This window comes from Rhinoderma darwinii (genome assembly GCF_050947455.1).
Source record: "Rhinoderma darwinii isolate aRhiDar2 chromosome 5 unlocalized genomic scaffold, aRhiDar2.hap1 SUPER_5_unloc_17, whole genome shotgun sequence".
Taxonomy (NCBI): domain Eukaryota; kingdom Metazoa; phylum Chordata; class Amphibia; order Anura; family Rhinodermatidae; genus Rhinoderma; species Rhinoderma darwinii.
In genome coordinates this window covers 490,601-509,339 of record NW_027461773.1, presented here as the reverse complement: position 1 = coordinate 509,339, position 18,739 = coordinate 490,601, and the positions used below count along the sequence as shown (strand labels likewise).

General features: G+C 47.8%; 12 non-coding genes across 12 annotated transcripts; all 12 read left to right on the top strand.

The window, feature by feature from the left end:
* The first annotated feature begins 996 nt into the window (after positions 1–996).
* LOC142686367 (U2 spliceosomal RNA) lies at positions 997–1,187 on the top strand. The gene has a single exon (XR_012855720.1). It is a non-coding gene; the product is annotated as a U2 spliceosomal RNA (small nuclear RNA).
* A 1,288-nt stretch (positions 1,188–2,475) lies between these two features.
* Positions 2,476–2,666, top strand: LOC142686365 (U2 spliceosomal RNA). Its single transcript, XR_012855719.1, has one exon. It is a non-coding gene; the product is annotated as a U2 spliceosomal RNA (small nuclear RNA).
* Positions 2,667–3,962: 1,296 nt separating this feature from the next.
* Positions 3,963–4,153, top strand: LOC142686364 (U2 spliceosomal RNA). The gene has a single exon (XR_012855718.1). It is a non-coding gene; the product is annotated as a U2 spliceosomal RNA (small nuclear RNA).
* Positions 4,154–5,433: 1,280 nt separating this feature from the next.
* LOC142686363 (U2 spliceosomal RNA) lies at positions 5,434–5,624 on the top strand. Its single transcript, XR_012855717.1, has one exon. It is a non-coding gene; the product is annotated as a U2 spliceosomal RNA (small nuclear RNA).
* Positions 5,625–6,920: 1,296 nt separating this feature from the next.
* Positions 6,921–7,111, top strand: LOC142686362 (U2 spliceosomal RNA). Its single transcript, XR_012855716.1, has one exon. It is a non-coding gene; the product is annotated as a U2 spliceosomal RNA (small nuclear RNA).
* A 1,284-nt stretch (positions 7,112–8,395) lies between these two features.
* On the top strand, positions 8,396–8,586 carry LOC142686361 (U2 spliceosomal RNA). Its single transcript, XR_012855715.1, has one exon. It is a non-coding gene; the product is annotated as a U2 spliceosomal RNA (small nuclear RNA).
* Positions 8,587–9,882: 1,296 nt separating this feature from the next.
* On the top strand, positions 9,883–10,073 carry LOC142686359 (U2 spliceosomal RNA). Its single transcript, XR_012855713.1, has one exon. It is a non-coding gene; the product is annotated as a U2 spliceosomal RNA (small nuclear RNA).
* A 1,292-nt stretch (positions 10,074–11,365) lies between these two features.
* LOC142686358 (U2 spliceosomal RNA) lies at positions 11,366–11,556 on the top strand. The gene has a single exon (XR_012855712.1). It is a non-coding gene; the product is annotated as a U2 spliceosomal RNA (small nuclear RNA).
* Positions 11,557–12,852: 1,296 nt separating this feature from the next.
* LOC142686357 (U2 spliceosomal RNA) lies at positions 12,853–13,043 on the top strand. The gene has a single exon (XR_012855711.1). It is a non-coding gene; the product is annotated as a U2 spliceosomal RNA (small nuclear RNA).
* Positions 13,044–14,331: 1,288 nt separating this feature from the next.
* On the top strand, positions 14,332–14,522 carry LOC142686356 (U2 spliceosomal RNA). Its single transcript, XR_012855710.1, has one exon. It is a non-coding gene; the product is annotated as a U2 spliceosomal RNA (small nuclear RNA).
* Positions 14,523–15,811: 1,289 nt separating this feature from the next.
* On the top strand, positions 15,812–16,002 carry LOC142686354 (U2 spliceosomal RNA). Its single transcript, XR_012855709.1, has one exon. It is a non-coding gene; the product is annotated as a U2 spliceosomal RNA (small nuclear RNA).
* A 1,288-nt stretch (positions 16,003–17,290) lies between these two features.
* On the top strand, positions 17,291–17,481 carry LOC142686353 (U2 spliceosomal RNA). The gene has a single exon (XR_012855708.1). It is a non-coding gene; the product is annotated as a U2 spliceosomal RNA (small nuclear RNA).
* Positions 17,482–18,739: the final 1,258 nt, after the last annotated feature.

Here is an 18,739-nt window from a genome sequence, read left to right as displayed (position 1 = left end):
AGCCACTGATTGATTGATTGATTGATTGATTGATTGATTGATTGATTGATTGATTGATGCAGCACAACAGTCAAATAGTGGAGTGGAGTAGGGGAACAGCAAACAGGCAATAAAGCAGCCCGCCCGCTCGCCTGCCCGCCACAATGGACCTACCTGTGTACACTAGATGGATGTGATGGAATGTACTGTCGTCCCTACATTTCAAGAAGAAGTAAGAATTGCAGTTGCAACAAAGCCTTGCTTGCCTACAAAGAGAGCAGCAATTTGGATTTGTTACTATGTTACCTAGAAGAATAACAAACTGTGCAAGGATGGAGGTTGTAGGAGCAAGGAGAAGTTGTCTGTAAAGTTGGTGGATGCCTATTTTCCATTTTGCAGTCCCTTGTCTCCCTCTTGTGGCCTCCTGGAGGCAACTAGCTGTGCAAAAAAAAGACAGCCTGGCGGCCGGCTGTTGCAGTGTTGCCCTCTCAGGCAACACTGAGTGACTGACTGAGCCTCACCGTCTTATATAAAGTTCAGACGGAACTTTGCACGTGTCATAGTGGAGCCCTCAGGATTCCAGAGCCAGCTTTCTGACATCATAATGGGGCCTCAGAGATAAAAGCCTGGGCCCAGGCAGTGTTGGTCAGTGCTGCTCAGCAGGCAGCACTGGACTGGACTGGATTACAGCTGATACAAGGTGTGAAGGAACAAGGGGTGGCTGTGGGCATGCACTTGCTGCCGCTGCCAGTGTTTATCTGCATGGCAGCAGGGCATTTGGGCGTTGCCAGGAAGGCGTTTTTATGTAGATTCCTCCTCTTTCAGCACTGCATTGTGGTGCAAGCAAAAGAAGCAAATCCTGTCTGGCTTCCTCTCCGGCCTTTATTCACCTCCCGTGTAGCTGTGAGTGTGTGAGCCTGCAGGGCCCCATGGAATTGCCTAGAAGTAGGCTGAATCGCTGCAAGGGCTGAACAGCAGTATCGGGCAGGCTCGGGCAACGCGCGGCCCGTTCGGGTTATCGCTTCTCGGCCTTTTGGCTAAGATCAAGTGTAGTATCTGTTCTTATCAGTTTAATATCTGATACGTCCCCTATCTGGGGACCATATATTAAATGGATTTTTAGAACAGGGAGATGGAAATAGAGCTTGCTCTGTCCACTCCACGCATTGACCTGGTATTGCAGTATTTCCAGGACCGGTGCACCCTTTCCTTATGTGTTGACTAAAAGCAGATTCCAAAAGTGTTTTTTGTCTTTGCTATTGTTTCTGTCTTTCTGAAGGGATCTCCCCTTTTAATCCCATTATTTCAACACCTGTTGGACAATGCATGAGTGATAATGAGCTCATTGATTAAATGCAATTAATGAATAGATTGCCACCTCTTGTTGTGTGTCGTCTGTGTTTCTGTGTTTCCGGCATTTCACATTGGAACACCTCATTCACCTTCCTTGTCTTCTCTCCGCCCTCCCTTTTAGGTAAGTTAAAGAGCTGCACCTGAGCCAGCCACTGATTGATTGATTGATTGATTGATTGATTGATTGATTGATTGATTGATTGATGCAGCACAACAGTCAAATAGTGGAGTGGAGTAGGGGAACAGCAAACAGCCAATAAAGCAGCCCGCCCGCTCGCCTGCCCGCCACAATGGACCTACCTGTGTACACTAGATGGATGTGATGGAATGTACTGTCGTCCCTACATTTCAAGAAGAAGTAAGAATTGCAGTTGCAACAAAGCCTTGCTTGCCTACAAAGAGAGCAGCAATTTGGATTTGTTACTATGTTACCTAGAAGAATAACAAACTGTGCAAGGATGGAGGTTGTAGGAGCAAGGAGAAGTTGTCTGTAAAGTTGGTGGATGCCTATTTTCCATTTTGCAGTCCCTTGTCTCCCTCTTGTGGCCTCCTGGAGGCAACTAGCTGTGCAAAAAAAAGACAGCCTGGCGGCCGGCTGTTGCAGTGTTGCCCTCTCAGGCAACACTGAGTGACTGACTGAGCCTCACCGTCTTATATAAAGTTCAGACGGAACTTTGCACGTGTCATAGTGGAGCCCTCAGGATTCCAGAGCCAGCTTTCTGACATCATAATGGGGCCTCAGAGATAAAAGCCTGGGCCCAGGCAGTGTTGGTCAGTGCTGCTCAGCAGGCAGCACTGGACTGGACTGGATTACAGCTGATACAAGGTGTGAAGGAACAAGGGGTGGCTGTGGGCATGCACTTGCTGCCGCTGCCAGTGTTTATCTGCATGGCAGCAGGGCATTTGGGCGTTGCCAGGAAGGCGTTTTTATGTAGATTCCTCCTCTTTCAGCACTGCATTGTGGTGCAAGCAAAAGAAGCAAATCCTGTCTGGCTTCCTCTCCGGCCTTTATTCACCTCCCGTGTAGCTGTGAGTGTGTGAGCCTGCAGGGCCCCATGGAATTGCCTAGAAGTAGGCTGAATCGCTGCAAGGGCTGAACAGCAGTATCGGGCAGGCTCGGGCAACGCGCGGCCCGTTCGGGTTATCGCTTCTCGGCCTTTTGGCTAAGATCAAGTGTAGTATCTGTTCTTATCAGTTTAATATCTGATACGTCCCCTATCTGGGGACCATATATTAAATGGATTTTTAGAACAGGGAGATGGAAATAGAGCTTGCTCTGTCCACTCCACGCATTGACCTGGTATTGCAGTATTTCCAGGACCGGTGCACCCTTTCCTTATGTGTTGACTAAAAGCAGATTCCAAAAGTGTTTTTTGTCTTTGCTATTGTTTCTGTCTTTCTGAAGGGATCTCCCCTTTTAATCCCATTATTTCAACACCTGTTGGACAATGCATGAGTGATAATGAGCTCATTGATTAAATGCAATTAATGAATAGATTGCCACCTCTTGTTGTGTGTCGTCTGTGTTTCTGTGTTTCCGGCATTTCACATTGGAACACCTCATTCACCTTCCTTGTCTTCTCTCCGCCCTCCCTTTTAGGTAAGTTAAAGAGCTGCACCTGAGCCAGCCACTGATTGATTGATTGATTGATTGATTGATTGATTGATTGATTGATTGATTGATTGATTGATGCAGCACAACAGTCAAATAGTGGAGTGGAGTAGGGGAACAGCAAACAGCCAATAAAGCAGCCCGCCCGCTCGCCTGCCCGCCACAATGGACCTACCTGTGTACACTAGATGGATGTGATGGAATGTACTGTCGTCCCTACATTTCAAGAAGAAGTAAGAATTGCAGTTGCAACAAAGCCTTGCTTGCCTACAAAGAGAGCAGCAATTTGGATTTGTTACTATGTTACCTAGAAGAATAACAAACTGTGCAAGGATGGAGGTTGTAGGAGCAAGGAGAAGTTGTCTGTAAAGTTGGTGGATGCCTATTTTCCATTTTGCAGTCCCTTGTCTCCCTCTTGTGGCCTCCTGGAGGCAACTAGCTGTGCAAAAAAAAGACAGCCTGGCGGCCGGCTGTTGCAGTGTTGCCCTTTCAGGCAACACTGAGTGACTGACTGAGCCTCACCGTCTTATATAAAGTTCAGACGGAACTTTGCACGTGTCATAGTGGAGCCCTCAGGATTCCAGAGCCAGCTTTCTGACATCATAATGGGGCCTCAGAGATAAAAGCCTGGGCCCAGGCAGTGTTGGTCAGTGCTGCTCAGCAGGCAGCACTGGACTGGACTGGATTACAGCTGATACAAGGTGTGAAGGAACAAGGGGTGGCTGTGGGCATGCACTTGCTGCCGCTGCCAGTGTTTATCTGCATGGCAGCAGGGCATTTGGGCGTTGCCAGGAAGGCGTTTTTATGTAGATTCCTCCTCTTTCAGCACTGCATTGTGGTGCAAGCAAAAGAAGCAAATCCTGTCTGGCTTCCTCTCCGGCCTTTATTCACCTCCCGTGTAGCTGTGAGTGTGTGAGCCTGCAGGGCCCCATGGAATTGCCTAGAAGTAGGCTGAATCGCTGCAAGGGCTGAACAGCAGTATCGGGCAGGCTCGGGCAACGCGCGGCCCGTTCGGGTTATCGCTTCTCGGCCTTTTGGCTAAGATCAAGTGTAGTATCTGTTCTTATCAGTTTAATATCTGATACGTCCCCTATCTGGGGACCATATATTAAATGGATTTTTAGAACAGGGAGATGGAAATAGAGCTTGCTCTGTCCACTCCACGCATTGACCTGGTATTGCAGTATTTCCAGGACCGGTGCACCCTTTCCTTATGTGTTGACTAAAAGCAGATTCCAAAAGTGTTTTTTGTCTTTGCTATTGTTTCTGTCTTTCTGAAGGGATCTCCCCTTTTAATCCCATTATTTCAACACCTGTTGGACAATGCATGAGTGATAATGAGCTCATTGATTAAATGCAATTAATGAATAGATTGCCACCTCTTGTTGTGTGTCGTCTGTGTTTCTGTGTTTCCGGCATTTCACATTGGAACACCTCATTCACCTTCCTTGTCTTCTCTCCGCCCTCCCTTTTAGGTAAGTTAAAGAGCTGCACCTGAGCCAGCCACTGATTGATTGATTGATTGATTGATTGATTGATTGATTGATTGATGCAGCACAACAGTCAAATAGTGGAGTGGAGTAGGGGAACAGCAAACAGCCAATAAAGCAGCCCGCCCGCTCGCCTGCCCGCCACAATGGACCTACCTGTGTACACTAGATGGATGTGATGGAATGTACTGTCGTCCCTACATTTCAAGAAGAAGTAAGAATTGCAGTTGCAACAAAGCCTTGCTTGCCTACAAAGAGAGCAGCAATTTGGATTTGTTACTATGTTACCTAGAAGAATAACAAACTGTGCAAGGATGGAGGTTGTAGGAGCAAGGAGAAGTTGTCTGTAAAGTTGGTGGATGCCTATTTTCCATTTTGCAGTCCCTTGTCTCCCTCTTGTGGCCTCCTGGAGGCAACTAGCTGTGCAAAAAAAAGACAGCCTGGCGGCCGGCTGTTGCAGTGTTGCCCTCTCAGGCAACACTGAGTGACTGACTGAGCCTCACCGTCTTATATAAAGTTCAGACGGAACTTTGCACGTGTCATAGTGGAGCCCTCAGGATTCCAGAGCCAGCTTTCTGACATCATAATGGGGCCTCAGAGATAAAAGCCTGGGCCCAGGCAGTGTTGGTCAGTGCTGCTCAGCAGGCAGCACTGGACTGGACTGGATTACAGCTGATACAAGGTGTGAAGGAACAAGGGGTGGCTGTGGGCATGCACTTGCTGCCGCTGCCAGTGTTTATCTGCATGGCAGCAGGGCATTTGGGCGTTGCCAGGAAGGCGTTTTTATGTAGATTCCTCCTCTTTCAGCACTGCATTGTGGTGCAAGCAAAAGAAGCAAATCCTGTCTGGCTTCCTCTCCGGCCTTTATTCACCTCCCGTGTAGCTGTGAGTGTGTGAGCCTGCAGGGCCCCATGGAATTGCCTAGAAGTAGGCTGAATTGCTGCAAGGGCTGAACAGCAGTATCGGGCAGGCTCGGGCAACGCGCGGCCCGTTCGGGTTATCGCTTCTCGGCCTTTTGGCTAAGATCAAGTGTAGTATCTGTTCTTATCAGTTTAATATCTGATACGTCCCCTATCTGGGGACCATATATTAAATGGATTTTTAGAACAGGGAGATGGAAATAGAGCTTGCTCTGTCCACTCCACGCATTGACCTGGTATTGCAGTATTTCCAGGACCGGTGCACCCTTTCCTTATGTGTTGACTAAAAGCAGATTCCAAAAGTGTTTTTTGTCTTTGCTATTGTTTCTGTCTTTCTGAAGGGATCTCCCCTTTTAATCCCATTATTTCAACACCTGTTGGACAATGCATGAGTGATAATGAGCTCATTGATTAAATGCAATTAATGAATAGATTGCCACCTCTTGTTGTGTGTCGTCTGTGTTTCTGTGTTTCCGGCATTTCACATTGGAACACCTCATTCACCTTCCTTGTCTTCTCTCCGCCCTCCCTTTTAGGTAAGTTAAAGAGCTGCACCTGAGCCAGCCACTGATTGATTGATTGATTGATTGATTGATTGATTGATTGATTGATTGATTGATTGATTGATGCAGCACAACAGTCAAATAGTGGAGTGGAGTAGGGGAACAGCAAACAGCCAATAAAGCAGCCCGCCCGCTCGCCTGCCCGCCACAATGGACCTACCTGTGTACACTAGATGGATGTGATGGAATGTACTGTCGTCCCTACATTTCAAGAAGAAGTAAGAATTGCAGTTGCAACAAAGCCTTGCTTGCCTACAAAGAGAGCAGCAATTTGGATTTGTTACTATGTTACCTAGAAGAATAACAAACTGTGCAAGGATGGAGGTTGTAGGAGCAAGGAGAAGTTGTCTGTAAAGTTGGTGGATGCCTATTTTCCATTTTGCAGTCCCTTGTCTCCCTCTTGTGGCCTCCTGGAGGCAACTAGCTGTGCAAAAAAAAGACAGCCTGGCGGCCGGCTGTTGCAGTGTTGCCCTCTCAGGCAACACTGAGTGACTGACTGAGCCTCACCGTCTTATATAAAGTTCAGACGGAACTTTGCACGTGTCATAGTGGAGCCCTCAGGATTCCAGAGCCAGCTTTCTGACATCATAATGGGGCCTCAGAGATAAAAGCCTGGGCCCAGGCAGTGTTGGTCAGTGCTGCTCAGCAGGCAGCACTGGACTGGACTGGATTACAGCTGATACAAGGTGTGAAGGAACAAGGGGTGGCTGTGGGCATGCACTTGCTGCCGCTGCCAGTGTTTATCTGCATGGCAGCAGGGCATTTGGGAGTTGCCAGGAAGGCGTTTTTATGTAGATTCCTCCTCTTTCAGCACTGCATTGTGGTGCAAGCAAAAGAAGCAAATCCTGTCTGGCTTCCTCTCCGGCCTTTATTCACCTCCCGTGTAGCTGTGAGTGTGTGAGCCTGCAGGGCCCCATGGAATTGCCTAGAAGTAGGCTGAATCGCTGCAAGGGCTGAACAGCAGTATCGGGCAGGCTCGGGCAACGCGCGGCCCGTTCGGGTTATCGCTTCTCGGCCTTTTGGCTAAGATCAAGTGTAGTATCTGTTCTTATCAGTTTAATATCTGATACGTCCCCTATCTGGGGACCATATATTAAATGGATTTTTAGAACAGGGAGATGGAAATAGAGCTTGCTCTGTCCACTCCACGCATTGACCTGGTATTGCAGTATTTCCAGGACCGGTGCACCCTTTCCTTATGTGTTGACTAAAAGCAGATTCCAAAAGTGTTTTTTGTCTTTGCTATTGTTTCTGTCTTTCTGAAGGGATCTCCCCTTTTAATCCCATTATTTCAACACCTGTTGGACAATGCATGAGTGATAATGAGCTCATTGATTAAATGCAATTAATGAATAGATTGCCACCTCTTGTTGTGTGTCGTCTGTGTTTCTGTGTTTCCGGCATTTCACATTGGAACACCTCATTCACCTTCCTTGTCTTCTCTCCGCCCTCCCTTTTAGGTAAGTTAAAGAGCTGCACCTGAGCCAGCCACTGATTGATTGATTGATTGATTGATTGATTGATTGATTGATTGATTGATGCAGCACAACAGTCAAATAGTGGAGTGGAGTAGGGGAACAGCAAACAGCCAATAAAGCAGCCCGCCCGCTCGCCTGCCCGCCACAATGGACCTACCTGAGTACACTAGATGGATGTGATGGAATGTACTGTCGTCCCTACATTTCAAGAAGAAGTAAGAATTGCAGTTGCAACAAAGCCTTGCTTGCCTACAAAGAGAGCAGCAATTTGGATTTGTTACTATGTTACCTAGAAGAATAACAAACTGTGCAAGGATGGAGGTTGTAGGAGCAAGGAGAAGTTGTCTGTAAAGTTGGTGGATGCCTATTTTCCATTTTGCAGTCCCTTGTCTCCCTCTTGTGGCCTCCTGGAGGCAACTAGCTGTGCAAAAAAAAGACAGCCTGGCGGCCGGCTGTTGCAGTGTTGCCCTCTCAGGCAACACTGAGTGACTGACTGAGCCTCACCGTCTTATATAAAGTTCAGACGGAACTTTGCACGTGTCATAGTGGAGCCCTCAGGATTCCAGAGCCAGCTTTCTGACATCATAATGGGGCCTCAGAGATAAAAGCCTGGGCCCAGGCAGTGTTGGTCAGTGCTGCTCAGCAGGCAGCACTGGACTGGACTGGATTACAGCTGATACAAGGTGTGAAGGAACAAGGGGTGGCTGTGGGCATGCACTTGCTGCCGCTGCCAGTGTTTATCTGCATGGCAGCAGGGCATTTGGGCGTTGCCAGGAAGGCGTTTTTATGTAGATTCCTCCTCTTTCAGCACTGCATTGTGGTGCAAGCAAAAGAAGCAAATCCTGTCTGGCTTCCTCTCCGGCCTTTATTCACCTCCCGTGTAGCTGTGAGTGTGTGAGCCTGCAGGGCCCCATGGAATTGCCTAGAAGTAGGCTGAATCGCTGCAAGGGCTGAATAGCAGTATCGGGCAGGCTCGGGCAACGCGCGGCCCGTTCGGGTTATCGCTTCTCGGCCTTTTGGCTAAGATCAAGTGTAGTATCTGTTCTTATCAGTTTAATATCTGATACGTCCCCTATCTGGGGACCATATATTAAATGGATTTTTAGAACAGGGAGATGGAAATAGAGCTTGCTCTGTCCACTCCACGCATTGACCTGGTATTGCAGTATTTCCAGGACCGGTGCACCCTTTCCTTATGTGTTGACTAAAAGCAGATTCCAAAAGTGTTTTTTGTCTTTGCTATTGTTTCTGTCTTTCTGAAGGGATCTCCCCTTTTAATCCCATTATTTCAACACCTGTTGGACAATGCATGAGTGATAATGAGCTCATTGATTAAATGCAATTAATGAATAGATTGCCACCTCTTGTTGTGTGTCGTCTGTGTTTCTGTGTTTCCGGCATTTCACATTGGAACACCTCATTCACCTTCCTTGTCTTCTCTCCGCCCTCCCTTTTAGGTAAGTTAAAGAGCTGCACCTGAGCCAGCCACTGATTGATTGATTGATTGATTGATTGATTGATTGATTGATTGATTGATTGATTGATTGATGCAGCACAACAGTCAAATAGTGGAGTGGAGTAGGGGAACAGCAAACAGCCAATAAAGCAGCCCGCCCGCTCGCCTGCCCGCCACAATGGACCTACCTGTGTACACTAGATGGATGTGATGGAATGTACTGTCGTCCCTACATTTCAAGAAGAAGTAAGAATTGCAGTTGCAACAAAGCCTTGCTTGCCTACAAAGAGAGCAGCAATTTGGATTTGTTACTATGTTACCTAGAAGAATAACAAACTGTGCAAGGATGGAGGTTGTAGGAGCAAGGAGAAGTTGTCTGTAAAGTTGGTGGATGCCTATTTTCCATTTTGCAGTCCCTTGTCTCCCTCTTGTGGCCTCCTGGAGGCAACTAGCTGTGCAAAAAAAAGACAGCCTGGCGGCCGGCTGTTGCAGTGTTGCCCTCTCAGGCAACACTGAGTGACTGACTGAGCCTCACCGTCTTATATAAAGTTCAGACGGAACTTTGCACGTGTCATAGTGGAGCCCTCAGGATTCCAGAGCCAGCTTTCTGACATCATAATGGGGCCTCAGAGATAAAAGCCTGGGCCCAGGCAGTGTTGGTCAGTGCTGCTCAGCAGGCAGCACTGGACTGGACTGGATTACAGCTGATACAAGGTGTGAAGGAACAAGGGGTGGCTGTGGGCATGCACTTGCTGCCGCTGCCAGTGTTTATCTGCATGGCAGCAGGGCATTTGGGCGTTGCCAGGAAGGCGTTTTTATGTAGATTCCTCCTCTTTCAGCACTGCATTGTGGTGCAAGCAAAAGAAGCAAATCCTGTCTGGCTTCCTCTCCGGCCTTTATTCACCTCCCGTGTAGCTGTGAGTGTGTGAGCCTGCAGGGCCCCATGGAATTGCCTAGAAGTAGGCTGAATCGCTGCAAGGGCTGAACAGCAGTATCGGGCAGGCTCGGGCAACGCGCGGCCCGTTCGGGTTATCGCTTCTCGGCCTTTTGGCTAAGATCAAGTGTAGTATCTGTTCTTATCAGTTTAATATCTGATACGTCCCCTATCTGGGGACCATATATTAAATGGATTTTTAGAACAGGGAGATGGAAATAGAGCTTGCTCTGTCCACTCCACGCATTGACCTGGTATTGCAGTATTTCCAGGACCGGTGCACCCTTTCCTTATGTGTTGACTAAAAGCAGATTCCAAAAGTGTTTTTTGTCTTTGCTATTGTTTCTGTCTTTCTGAAGGGATCTCCCCTTTTAATCCCATTATTTCAACACCTGTTGGACAATGCATGAGTGATAATGAGCTCATTGATTAAATGCAATTAATGAATAGATTGCCACCTCTTGTTGTGTGTCGTCTGTGTTTCTGTGTTTCCGGCATTTCACATTGGAACACCTCATTCACCTTCCTTGTCTTCTCTCCGCCCTCCCTTTTAGGTAAGTTAAAGAGCTGCACCTGAGCCAGCCACTGATTGATTGATTGATTGATTGATTGATTGATTGATTGATTGATTGATTGATTGATGCAGCACAACAGTCAAATAGTGGAGTGGAGTAGGGGAACAGCAAACAGCCAATAAAGCAGCCCGCCCGCTCGCCTGCCCGCCACAATGGACCTACCTGTGTACACTAGATGGATGTGATGGAATGTACTGTCGTCCCTACATTTCAAGAAGAAGTAAGAATTGCAGTTGCAACAAAGCCTTGCTTGCCTACAAAGAGAGCAGCAATTTGGATTTGTTACTATGTTACCTAGAAGAATAACAAACTGTGCAAGGATGGAGGTTGTAGGAGCAAGGAGAAGTTGTCTGTAAAGTTGGTGGATGCCTATTTTCCATTTTGCAGTCCCTTGTCTCCCTCTTGTGGCCTCCTGGAGGCAACTAGCTGTGCAAAAAAAAGACAGCCTGGCGGCCGGCTGTTGCAGTGTTGCCCTCTCAGGCAACACTGAGTGACTGACTGAGCCTCACCGTCTTATATAAAGTTCAGACGGAACTTTGCACGTGTCATAGTGGAGCCCTCAGGATTCCAGAGCCAGCTTTCTGACATCATAATGGGGCCTCAGAGATAAAAGCCTGGGCCCAGGCAGTGTTGGTCAGTGCTGCTCAGCAGGCAGCACTGGACTGGACTGGATTACAGCTGATACAAGGTGTGAAGGAACAAGGGGTGGCTGTGGGCATGCACTTGCTGCCGCTGCCAGTGTTTATCTGCATGGCAGCAGGGCATTTGGGCGTTGCCAGGAAGGCGTTTTTATGTAGATTCCTCCTCTTTCAGCACTGCATTGTGGTGCAAGCAAAAGAAGCAAATCCTGTCTGGCTTCCTCTCCGGCCTTTATTCACCTCCCGTGTAGCTGTGAGTGTGTGAGCCTGCAGGGCCCCATGGAATTGCCTAGAAGTAGGCTGAATCGCTGCAAGGGCTGAACAGCAGTATCGGGCAGGCTCGGGCAACGCGCGGCCCGTTCGGGTTATCGCTTCTCGGCCTTTTGGCTAAGATCAAGTGTAGTATCTGTTCTTATCAGTTTAATATCTGATACGTCCCCTATCTGGGGACCATATATTAAATGGATTTTTAGAACAGGGAGATGGAAATAGAGCTTGCTCTGTCCACTCCACGCATTGACCTGGTATTGCAGTATTTCCAGGACCGGTGCACCCTTTCCTTATGTGTTGACTAAAAGCAGATTCCAAAAGTGTTTTTTGTCTTTGCTATTGTTTCTGTCTTTCTGAAGGGATCTCCCCTTTTAATCCCATTATTTCAACACCTGTTGGACAATGCATGAGTGATAATGAGCTCATTGATTAAATGCAATTAATGAATAGATTGCCACCTCTTGTTGTGTGTCGTCTGTGTTTCTGTGTTTCCGGCATTTCACATTGGAACACCTCATTCACCTTCCTTGTCTTCTCTCCGCCCTCCCTTTTAGGTAAGTTAAAGAGCTGCACCTGAGCCAGCCACTGATTGATTGATTGATTGATTGATTGATTGATTGATTGATTGATTGATTGATTGATTGATGCAGCACAACAGTCAAATAGTGGAGTGGAGTAGGGGAACAGCAAACAGCCAATAAAGCAGCCCGCCCGCTCGCCTGCCCGCCACAATGGACCTACCTGTGTACACTAGATGGATGTGATGGAATGTACTGTCGTCCCTACATTTCAAGAAGAAGTAAGAATTGCAGTTGCAACAAAGCCTTGCTTGCCTACAAAGAGAGCAGCAATTTGGATTTGTTACTATGTTACCTAGAAGAATAACAAACTGTGCAAGGATGGAGGTTGTAGGAGCAAGGAGAAGTTGTCTGTAAAGTTGGTGGATGCCTATTTTCCATTTTGCAGTCCCTTGTCTCCCTCTTGTGGCCTCCTGGAGGCAACTAGCTGTGCAAAAAAAAGACAGCCTGGCGGCCGGCTGTTGCAGTGTTGCCCTCTCAGGCAACACTGAGTGACTGACTGAGCCTCACCGTCTTATATAAAGTTCAGACGGAACTTTGCACGTGTCATAGTGGAGCCCTCAGGATTCCAGAGCCAGCTTTCTGACATCATAATGGGGCCTCAGAGATAAAAGCCTGGGCCCAGGCAGTGTTGGTCAGTGCTGCTCAGCAGGCAGCACTGGACTGGACTGGATTACAGCTGATACAAGGTGTGAAGGAACAAGGGGTGGCTGTGGGCATGCACTTGCTGCCGCTGCCAGTGTTTATCTGCATGGCAGCAGGGCATTTGGGCGTTGCCAGGAAGGCGTTTTTATGTAGATTCCTCCTCTTTCAGCACTGCATTGTGGTGCAAGCAAAAGAAGCAAATCCTGTCTGGCTTCCTCTCCGGCCTTTATTCACCTCCCGTGTAGCTGTGAGTGTGTGAGCCTGCAGGGCCCCATGGAATTGCCTAGAAGTAGGCTGAATCGCTGCAAGGGCTGAACAGCAGTATCGGGCAGGCTCGGGCAACGCGCGGCCCGTTCGGGTTATCGCTTCTCGGCCTTTTGGCTAAGATCAAGTGTAGTATCTGTTCTTATCAGTTTAATATCTGATACGTCCCCTATCTGGGGACCATATATTAAATGGATTTTTAGAACAGGGAGATGGAAATAGAGCTTGCTCTGTCCACTCCACGCATTGACCTGGTATTGCAGTATTTCCAGGACCGGTGCACCCTTTCCTTATGTGTTGACTAAAAGCAGATTCCAAAAGTGTTTTTTGTCTTTGCTATTGTTTCTGTCTTTCTGAAGGGATCTCCCCTTTTAATCCCATTATTTCAACACCTGTTGGACAATGCATGAGTGATAATGAGCTCATTGATTAAATGCAATTAATGAATAGATTGCCACCTCTTGTTGTGTGTCGTCTGTGTTTCTGTGTTTCCGGCATTTCACATTGGAACACCTCATTCACCTTCCTTGTCTTCTCTCCGCCCTCCCTTTTAGGTAAGTTAAAGAGCTGCACCTGAGCCAGCCACTGATTGATTGATTGATTGATTGATTGATTGATTGATTGATTGATTGATTGATGCAGCACAACAGTCAAATAGTGGAGTGGAGTAGGGGAACAGCAAACAGCCAATAAAGCAGCCCGCCCGCTCGCCTGCCCGCCACAATGGACCTACCTGTGTACACTAGATGGATGTGATGGAATGTACTGTCGTCCCTACATTTCAAGAAGAAGTAAGAATTGCAGTTGCAACAAAGCCTTGCTTGCCTACAAAGAGAGCAGCAATTTGGATTTGTTACTATGTTACCTAGAAGAATAACAAACTGTGCAAGGATGGAGGTTGTAGGAGCAAGGAGAAGTTGTCTGTAAAGTTGGTGGATGCCTATTTTCCATTTTGCAGTCCCTTGTCTCCCTCTTGTGGCCTCCTGGAGGCAACTAGCTGTGCAAAAAAAAGACAGCCTGGCGGCCGGCTGTTGCAGTGTTGCCCTCTCAGGCAACACTGAGTGACTGACTGAGCCTCACCGTCTTATATAAAGTTCAGACGGAACTTTGCACGTGTCATAGTGGAGCCCTCAGGATTCCAGAGCCAGCTTTCTGACATCATAATGGGGCCTCAGAGATAAAAGCCTGGGCCCAGGCAGTGTTGGTCAGTGCTGCTCAGCAGGCAGCACTGGACTGGACTGGATTACAGCTGATACAAGGTGTGAAGGAACAAGGGGTGGCTGTGGGCATGCACTTGCTGCCGCTGCCAGTGTTTATCTGCATGGCAGCAGGGCATTTGGGCGTTGCCAGGAAGGCGTTTTTATGTAGATTCCTCCTCTTTCAGCACTGCATTGTGGTGCAAGCAAAAGAAGCAAATCCTGTCTGGCTTCCTCTCCGGCCTTTATTCACCTCCCGTGTAGCTGTGAGTGTGTGAGCCTGCAGGGCCCCATGGAATTGCCTAGAAGTAGGCTGAATCGCTGCAAGGGCTGAACAGCAGTATCGGGCAGGCTCGGGCAACGCGCGGCCCGTTCGGGTTATCGCTTCTCGGCCTTTTGGCTAAGATCAAGTGTAGTATCTGTTCTTATCAGTTTAATATCTGATACGTCCCCTATCTGGGGACCATATATTAAATGGATTTTTAGAACAGGGAGATGGAAATAGAGCTTGCTCTGTCCACTCCACGCATTGACCTGGTATTGCAGTATTTCCAGGACCGGTGCACCCTTTCCTTATGTGTTGACTAAAAGCAGATTCCAAAAGTGTTTTTTGTCTTTGCTATTGTTTCTGTCTTTCTGAAGGGATCTCCCCTTTTAATCCCATTATTTCAACACCTGTTGGACAATGCATGAGTGATAATGAGCTCATTGATTAAATGCAATTAATGAATAGATTGCCACCTCTTGTTGTGTGTCGTCTGTGTTTCTGTGTTTCCGGCATTTCACATTGGAACACCTCATTCACCTTCCTTGTCTTCTCTCCGCCCTCCCTTTTAGGTAAGTTAAAGAGCTGCACCTGAGCCAGCCACTTGATTGATTGATTGATTGATTGATTGATTGATTGATTGATTGATTGATTGATGCAGCACAACAGTCAAATAGTGGAGTGGAGTAGGGGAACAGCAAACAGCCAATAAAGCAGCCCGCCCGCTCGCCTGCCCGCCACAATGGACCTACCTGTGTACACTAGATGGATGTGATGGAATGTACTGTCGTCCCTACATTTCAAGAAGAAGTAAGAATTGCAGTTGCAACAAAGCCTTGCTTGCCTACAAAGAGAGCAGCAATTTGGATTTGTTACTATGTTACCTAGAAGAATAACAAACTGTGCAAGGATGGAGGTTGTAGGAGCAAGGAGAAGTTGTCTGTAAAGTTGGTGGATGCCTATTTTCCATTTTGCAGTCCCTTGTCTCCCTCTTGTGGCCTCCTGGAGGCAACTAGCTGTGCAAAAAAAAGACAGCCTGGCGGCCGGCTGTTGCAGTGTTGCCCTCTCAGGCAACACTGAGTGACTGACTGAGCCTCACCGTCTTATATAAAGTTCAGACGGAACTTTGCACGTGTCATAGTGGAGCCCTCAGGATTCCAGAGCCAGCTTTCTGACATCATAATGGGGCCTCAGAGATAAAAGCCTGGGCCCAGGCAGTGTTGGTCAGTGCTGCTCAGCAGGCAGCACTGGACTGGACTGGATTACAGCTGATACAAGGTGTGAAGGAACAAGGGGTGGCTGTGGGCATGCACTTGCTGCCGCTGCCAGTGTTTATCTGCATGGCAGCAGGGCATTTGGGCGTTGCCAGGAAGGCGTTTTTATGTAGATTCCTCCTCTTTCAGCACTGCATTGTGGTGCAAGCAAAAGAAGCAAATCCTGTCTGGCTTCCTCTCCGGCCTTTATTCACCTCCCGTGTAGCTGTGAGTGTGTGAGCCTGCAGGGCCCCATGGAATTGCCTAGAAGTAGGCTGAATCGCTGCAAGGGCTGAACAGCAGTATCGGGCAGGCTCGGGCAACGCGCGGCCCGTTCGGGTTATCGCTTCTCGGCCTTTTGGCTAAGATCAAGTGTAGTATCTGTTCTTATCAGTTTAATATCTGATACGTCCCCTATCTGGGGACCATATATTAAATGGATTTTTAGAACAGGGAGATGGAAATAGAGCTTGCTCTGTCCACTCCACGCATTGACCTGGTATTGCAGTATTTCCAGGACCGGTGCACCCTTTCCTTATGTGTTGACTAAAAGCAGATTCCAAAAGTGTTTTTTGTCTTTGCTATTGTTTCTGTCTTTCTGAAGGGATCTCCCCTTTTAATCCCATTATTTCAACACCTGTTGGACAATGCATGAGTGATAATGAGCTCATTGATTAAATGCAATTAATGAATAGATTGCCACCTCTTGTTGTGTGTCGTCTGTGTTTCCGGCATTTCACATTGGAACACCTCATTCACCTTCCTTGTCTTCTCTCCGCCCTCCCTTTTAGGTAAGTTAAAGAGCTGCACCTGAGCCAGCCACTGATTGATTGATTGATTGATTGATTGATTGATTGATTGATTGATTGATTGATTGATTGATGCAGCACAACAGTCAAATAGTGGAGTGGAGTAGGGGAACAGCAAACAGCCAATAAAGCAGCCCGCCCGCTCGCCTGCCCGCCACAATGGACCTACCTGTGTACACTAGATGGATGTGATGGAATGTACTGTCGTCCCTACATTTCAAGAAGAAGTAAGAATTGCAGTTGCAACAAAGCCTTGCTTGCCTACAAAGAGAGCAGCAATTTGGATTTGTTACTATGTTACCTAGAAGAATAACAAACTGTGCAAGGATGGAGGTTGTAGGAGCAAGGAGAAGTTGTCTGTAAAGTTGGTGGATGCCTATTTTCCATTTTGCAGTCCCTTGTCTCCCTCTTGTGGCCTCCTGGAGGCAACTAGCTGTGCAAAAAAAAGACAGCCTGGCGGCCGGCTGTTGCAGTGTTGCCCTCTCAGGCAACACTGAGTGACTGACTGAGCCTCACCGTCTTATATAAAGTTCAGACGGAACTTTGCACGTGTCATAGTGGAGCCCTCAGGATTCCAGAGCCAGCTTTCTGACATCATAATGGGGCCTCAGAGATAAAAGCCTGGGCCCAGGCAGTGTTGGTCAGTGCTGCTCAGCAGGCAGCACTGGACTGGACTGGATTACAGCTGATACAAGGTGTGAAGGAACAAGGGGTGGCTGTGGGCATGCACTTGCTGCCGCTGCCAGTGTTTATCTGCATGGCAGCAGGGCATTTGGGCGTTGCCAGGAAGGCGTTTTTATGTAGATTCCTCCTCTTTCAGCACTGCATTGTGGTGCAAGCAAAAGAAGCAAATCCTGTCTGGCTTCCTCTCCGGCCTTTATTCACCTCCCGTGTAGCTGTGAGTGTGTGAGCCTGCAGGGCCCCATGGAATTGCCTAGAAGTAGGCTGAATCGCTGCAAGGGCTGAACAGCAGTATCGGGCAGGCTCGGGCAACGCGCGGCCCGTTCGGGTTATCGCTTCTCGGCCTTTTGGCTAAGATCAAGTGTAGTATCTGTTCTTATCAGTTTAATATCTGATACGTCCCCTATCTGGGGACCATATATTAAATGGATTTTTAGAACAGGGAGATGGAAATAGAGCTTGCTCTGTCCACTCCACGCATTGACCTGGTATTGCAGTATTTCCAGGACCGGTGCACCCTTTCCTTATGTGTTGACTAAAAGCAGATTCCAAAAGTGTTTTTTGTCTTTGCTATTGTTTCTGTCTTTCTGAAGGGATCTCCCCTTTTAATCCCATTATTTCAACACCTGTTGGACAATGCATGAGTGATAATGAGCTCATTGATTAAATGCAATTAATGAATAGATTGCCACCTCTTGTTGTGTGTCGTCTGTGTTTCTGTGTTTCCGGCATTTCACATTGGAACACCTCATTCACCTTCCTTGTCTTCTCTCCGCCCTCCCTTTTAGGTAAGTTAAAGAGCTGCACCTGAGCCAGCCACTGATTGATTGATTGATTGATTGATTGATTGATTGATTGATTGATTGATTGATTGATTGATGCAGCACAACAGTCAAATAGTGGAGTGGAGTAGGGGAACAGCAAACAGCCAATAAAGCAGCCCGCCCGCTCGCCTGCCCGCCACAATGGACCTACCTGTGTACACTAGATGGGTGTGATGGAATGTACTGTCGTCCCTACATTTCAAGAAGAAGTAAGAATTGCAGTTGCAACAAAGCCTTGCTTGCCTACAAAGAGAGCAGCAATTTGGATTTGTTACTATGTTACCTAGAAGAATAACAAACTGTGCAAGGATGGAGGTTGTAGGAGCAAGGAGAAGTTGTCTGTAAAGTTGGTGGATGCCTATTTTCCATTTTGCAGTCCCTTGTCTCCCTCTTGTGGCCTCCTGGAGGCAACTAGCTGTGCAAAAAAAAGACAGCCTGGCGGCCGGCTGTTGCAGTGTTGCCCTCTCAGGCAACACTGAGTGACTGACTGAGCCTCACCGTCTTATATAAAGTTCAGACGGAACTTTGCACGTGTCATAGTGGAGCCCTCAGGATTCCAGAGCCAGCTTTCTGACATCATAATGGGGCCTCAGAGATAAAAGCCTGGGCCCAGGCAGTGTTGGTCAGTGCTGCTCAGCAGGCAGCACTGGACTGGACTGGATTACAGCTGATACAAGGTGTGAAGGAACAAGGGGTGGCTGTGGGCATGCACTTGCTGCCGCTGCCAGTGTTTATCTGCATGGCAGCAGGGCATTTGGGCGTTGCCAGGAAGGCGTTTTTATGTAGATTCCTCCTCTTTCAGCACTGCATTGTGGTGCAAGCAAAAGAAGCAAATCCTGTCTGGCTTCCTCTCCGGCCTTTATTCACCTCCCGTGTAGCTGTGAGTGTGTGAGCCTGCAGGGCCCCATGGAATTGCCTCGAAGTAGGCTGAATCGCTGCAAGGGCTGAACAGCAGT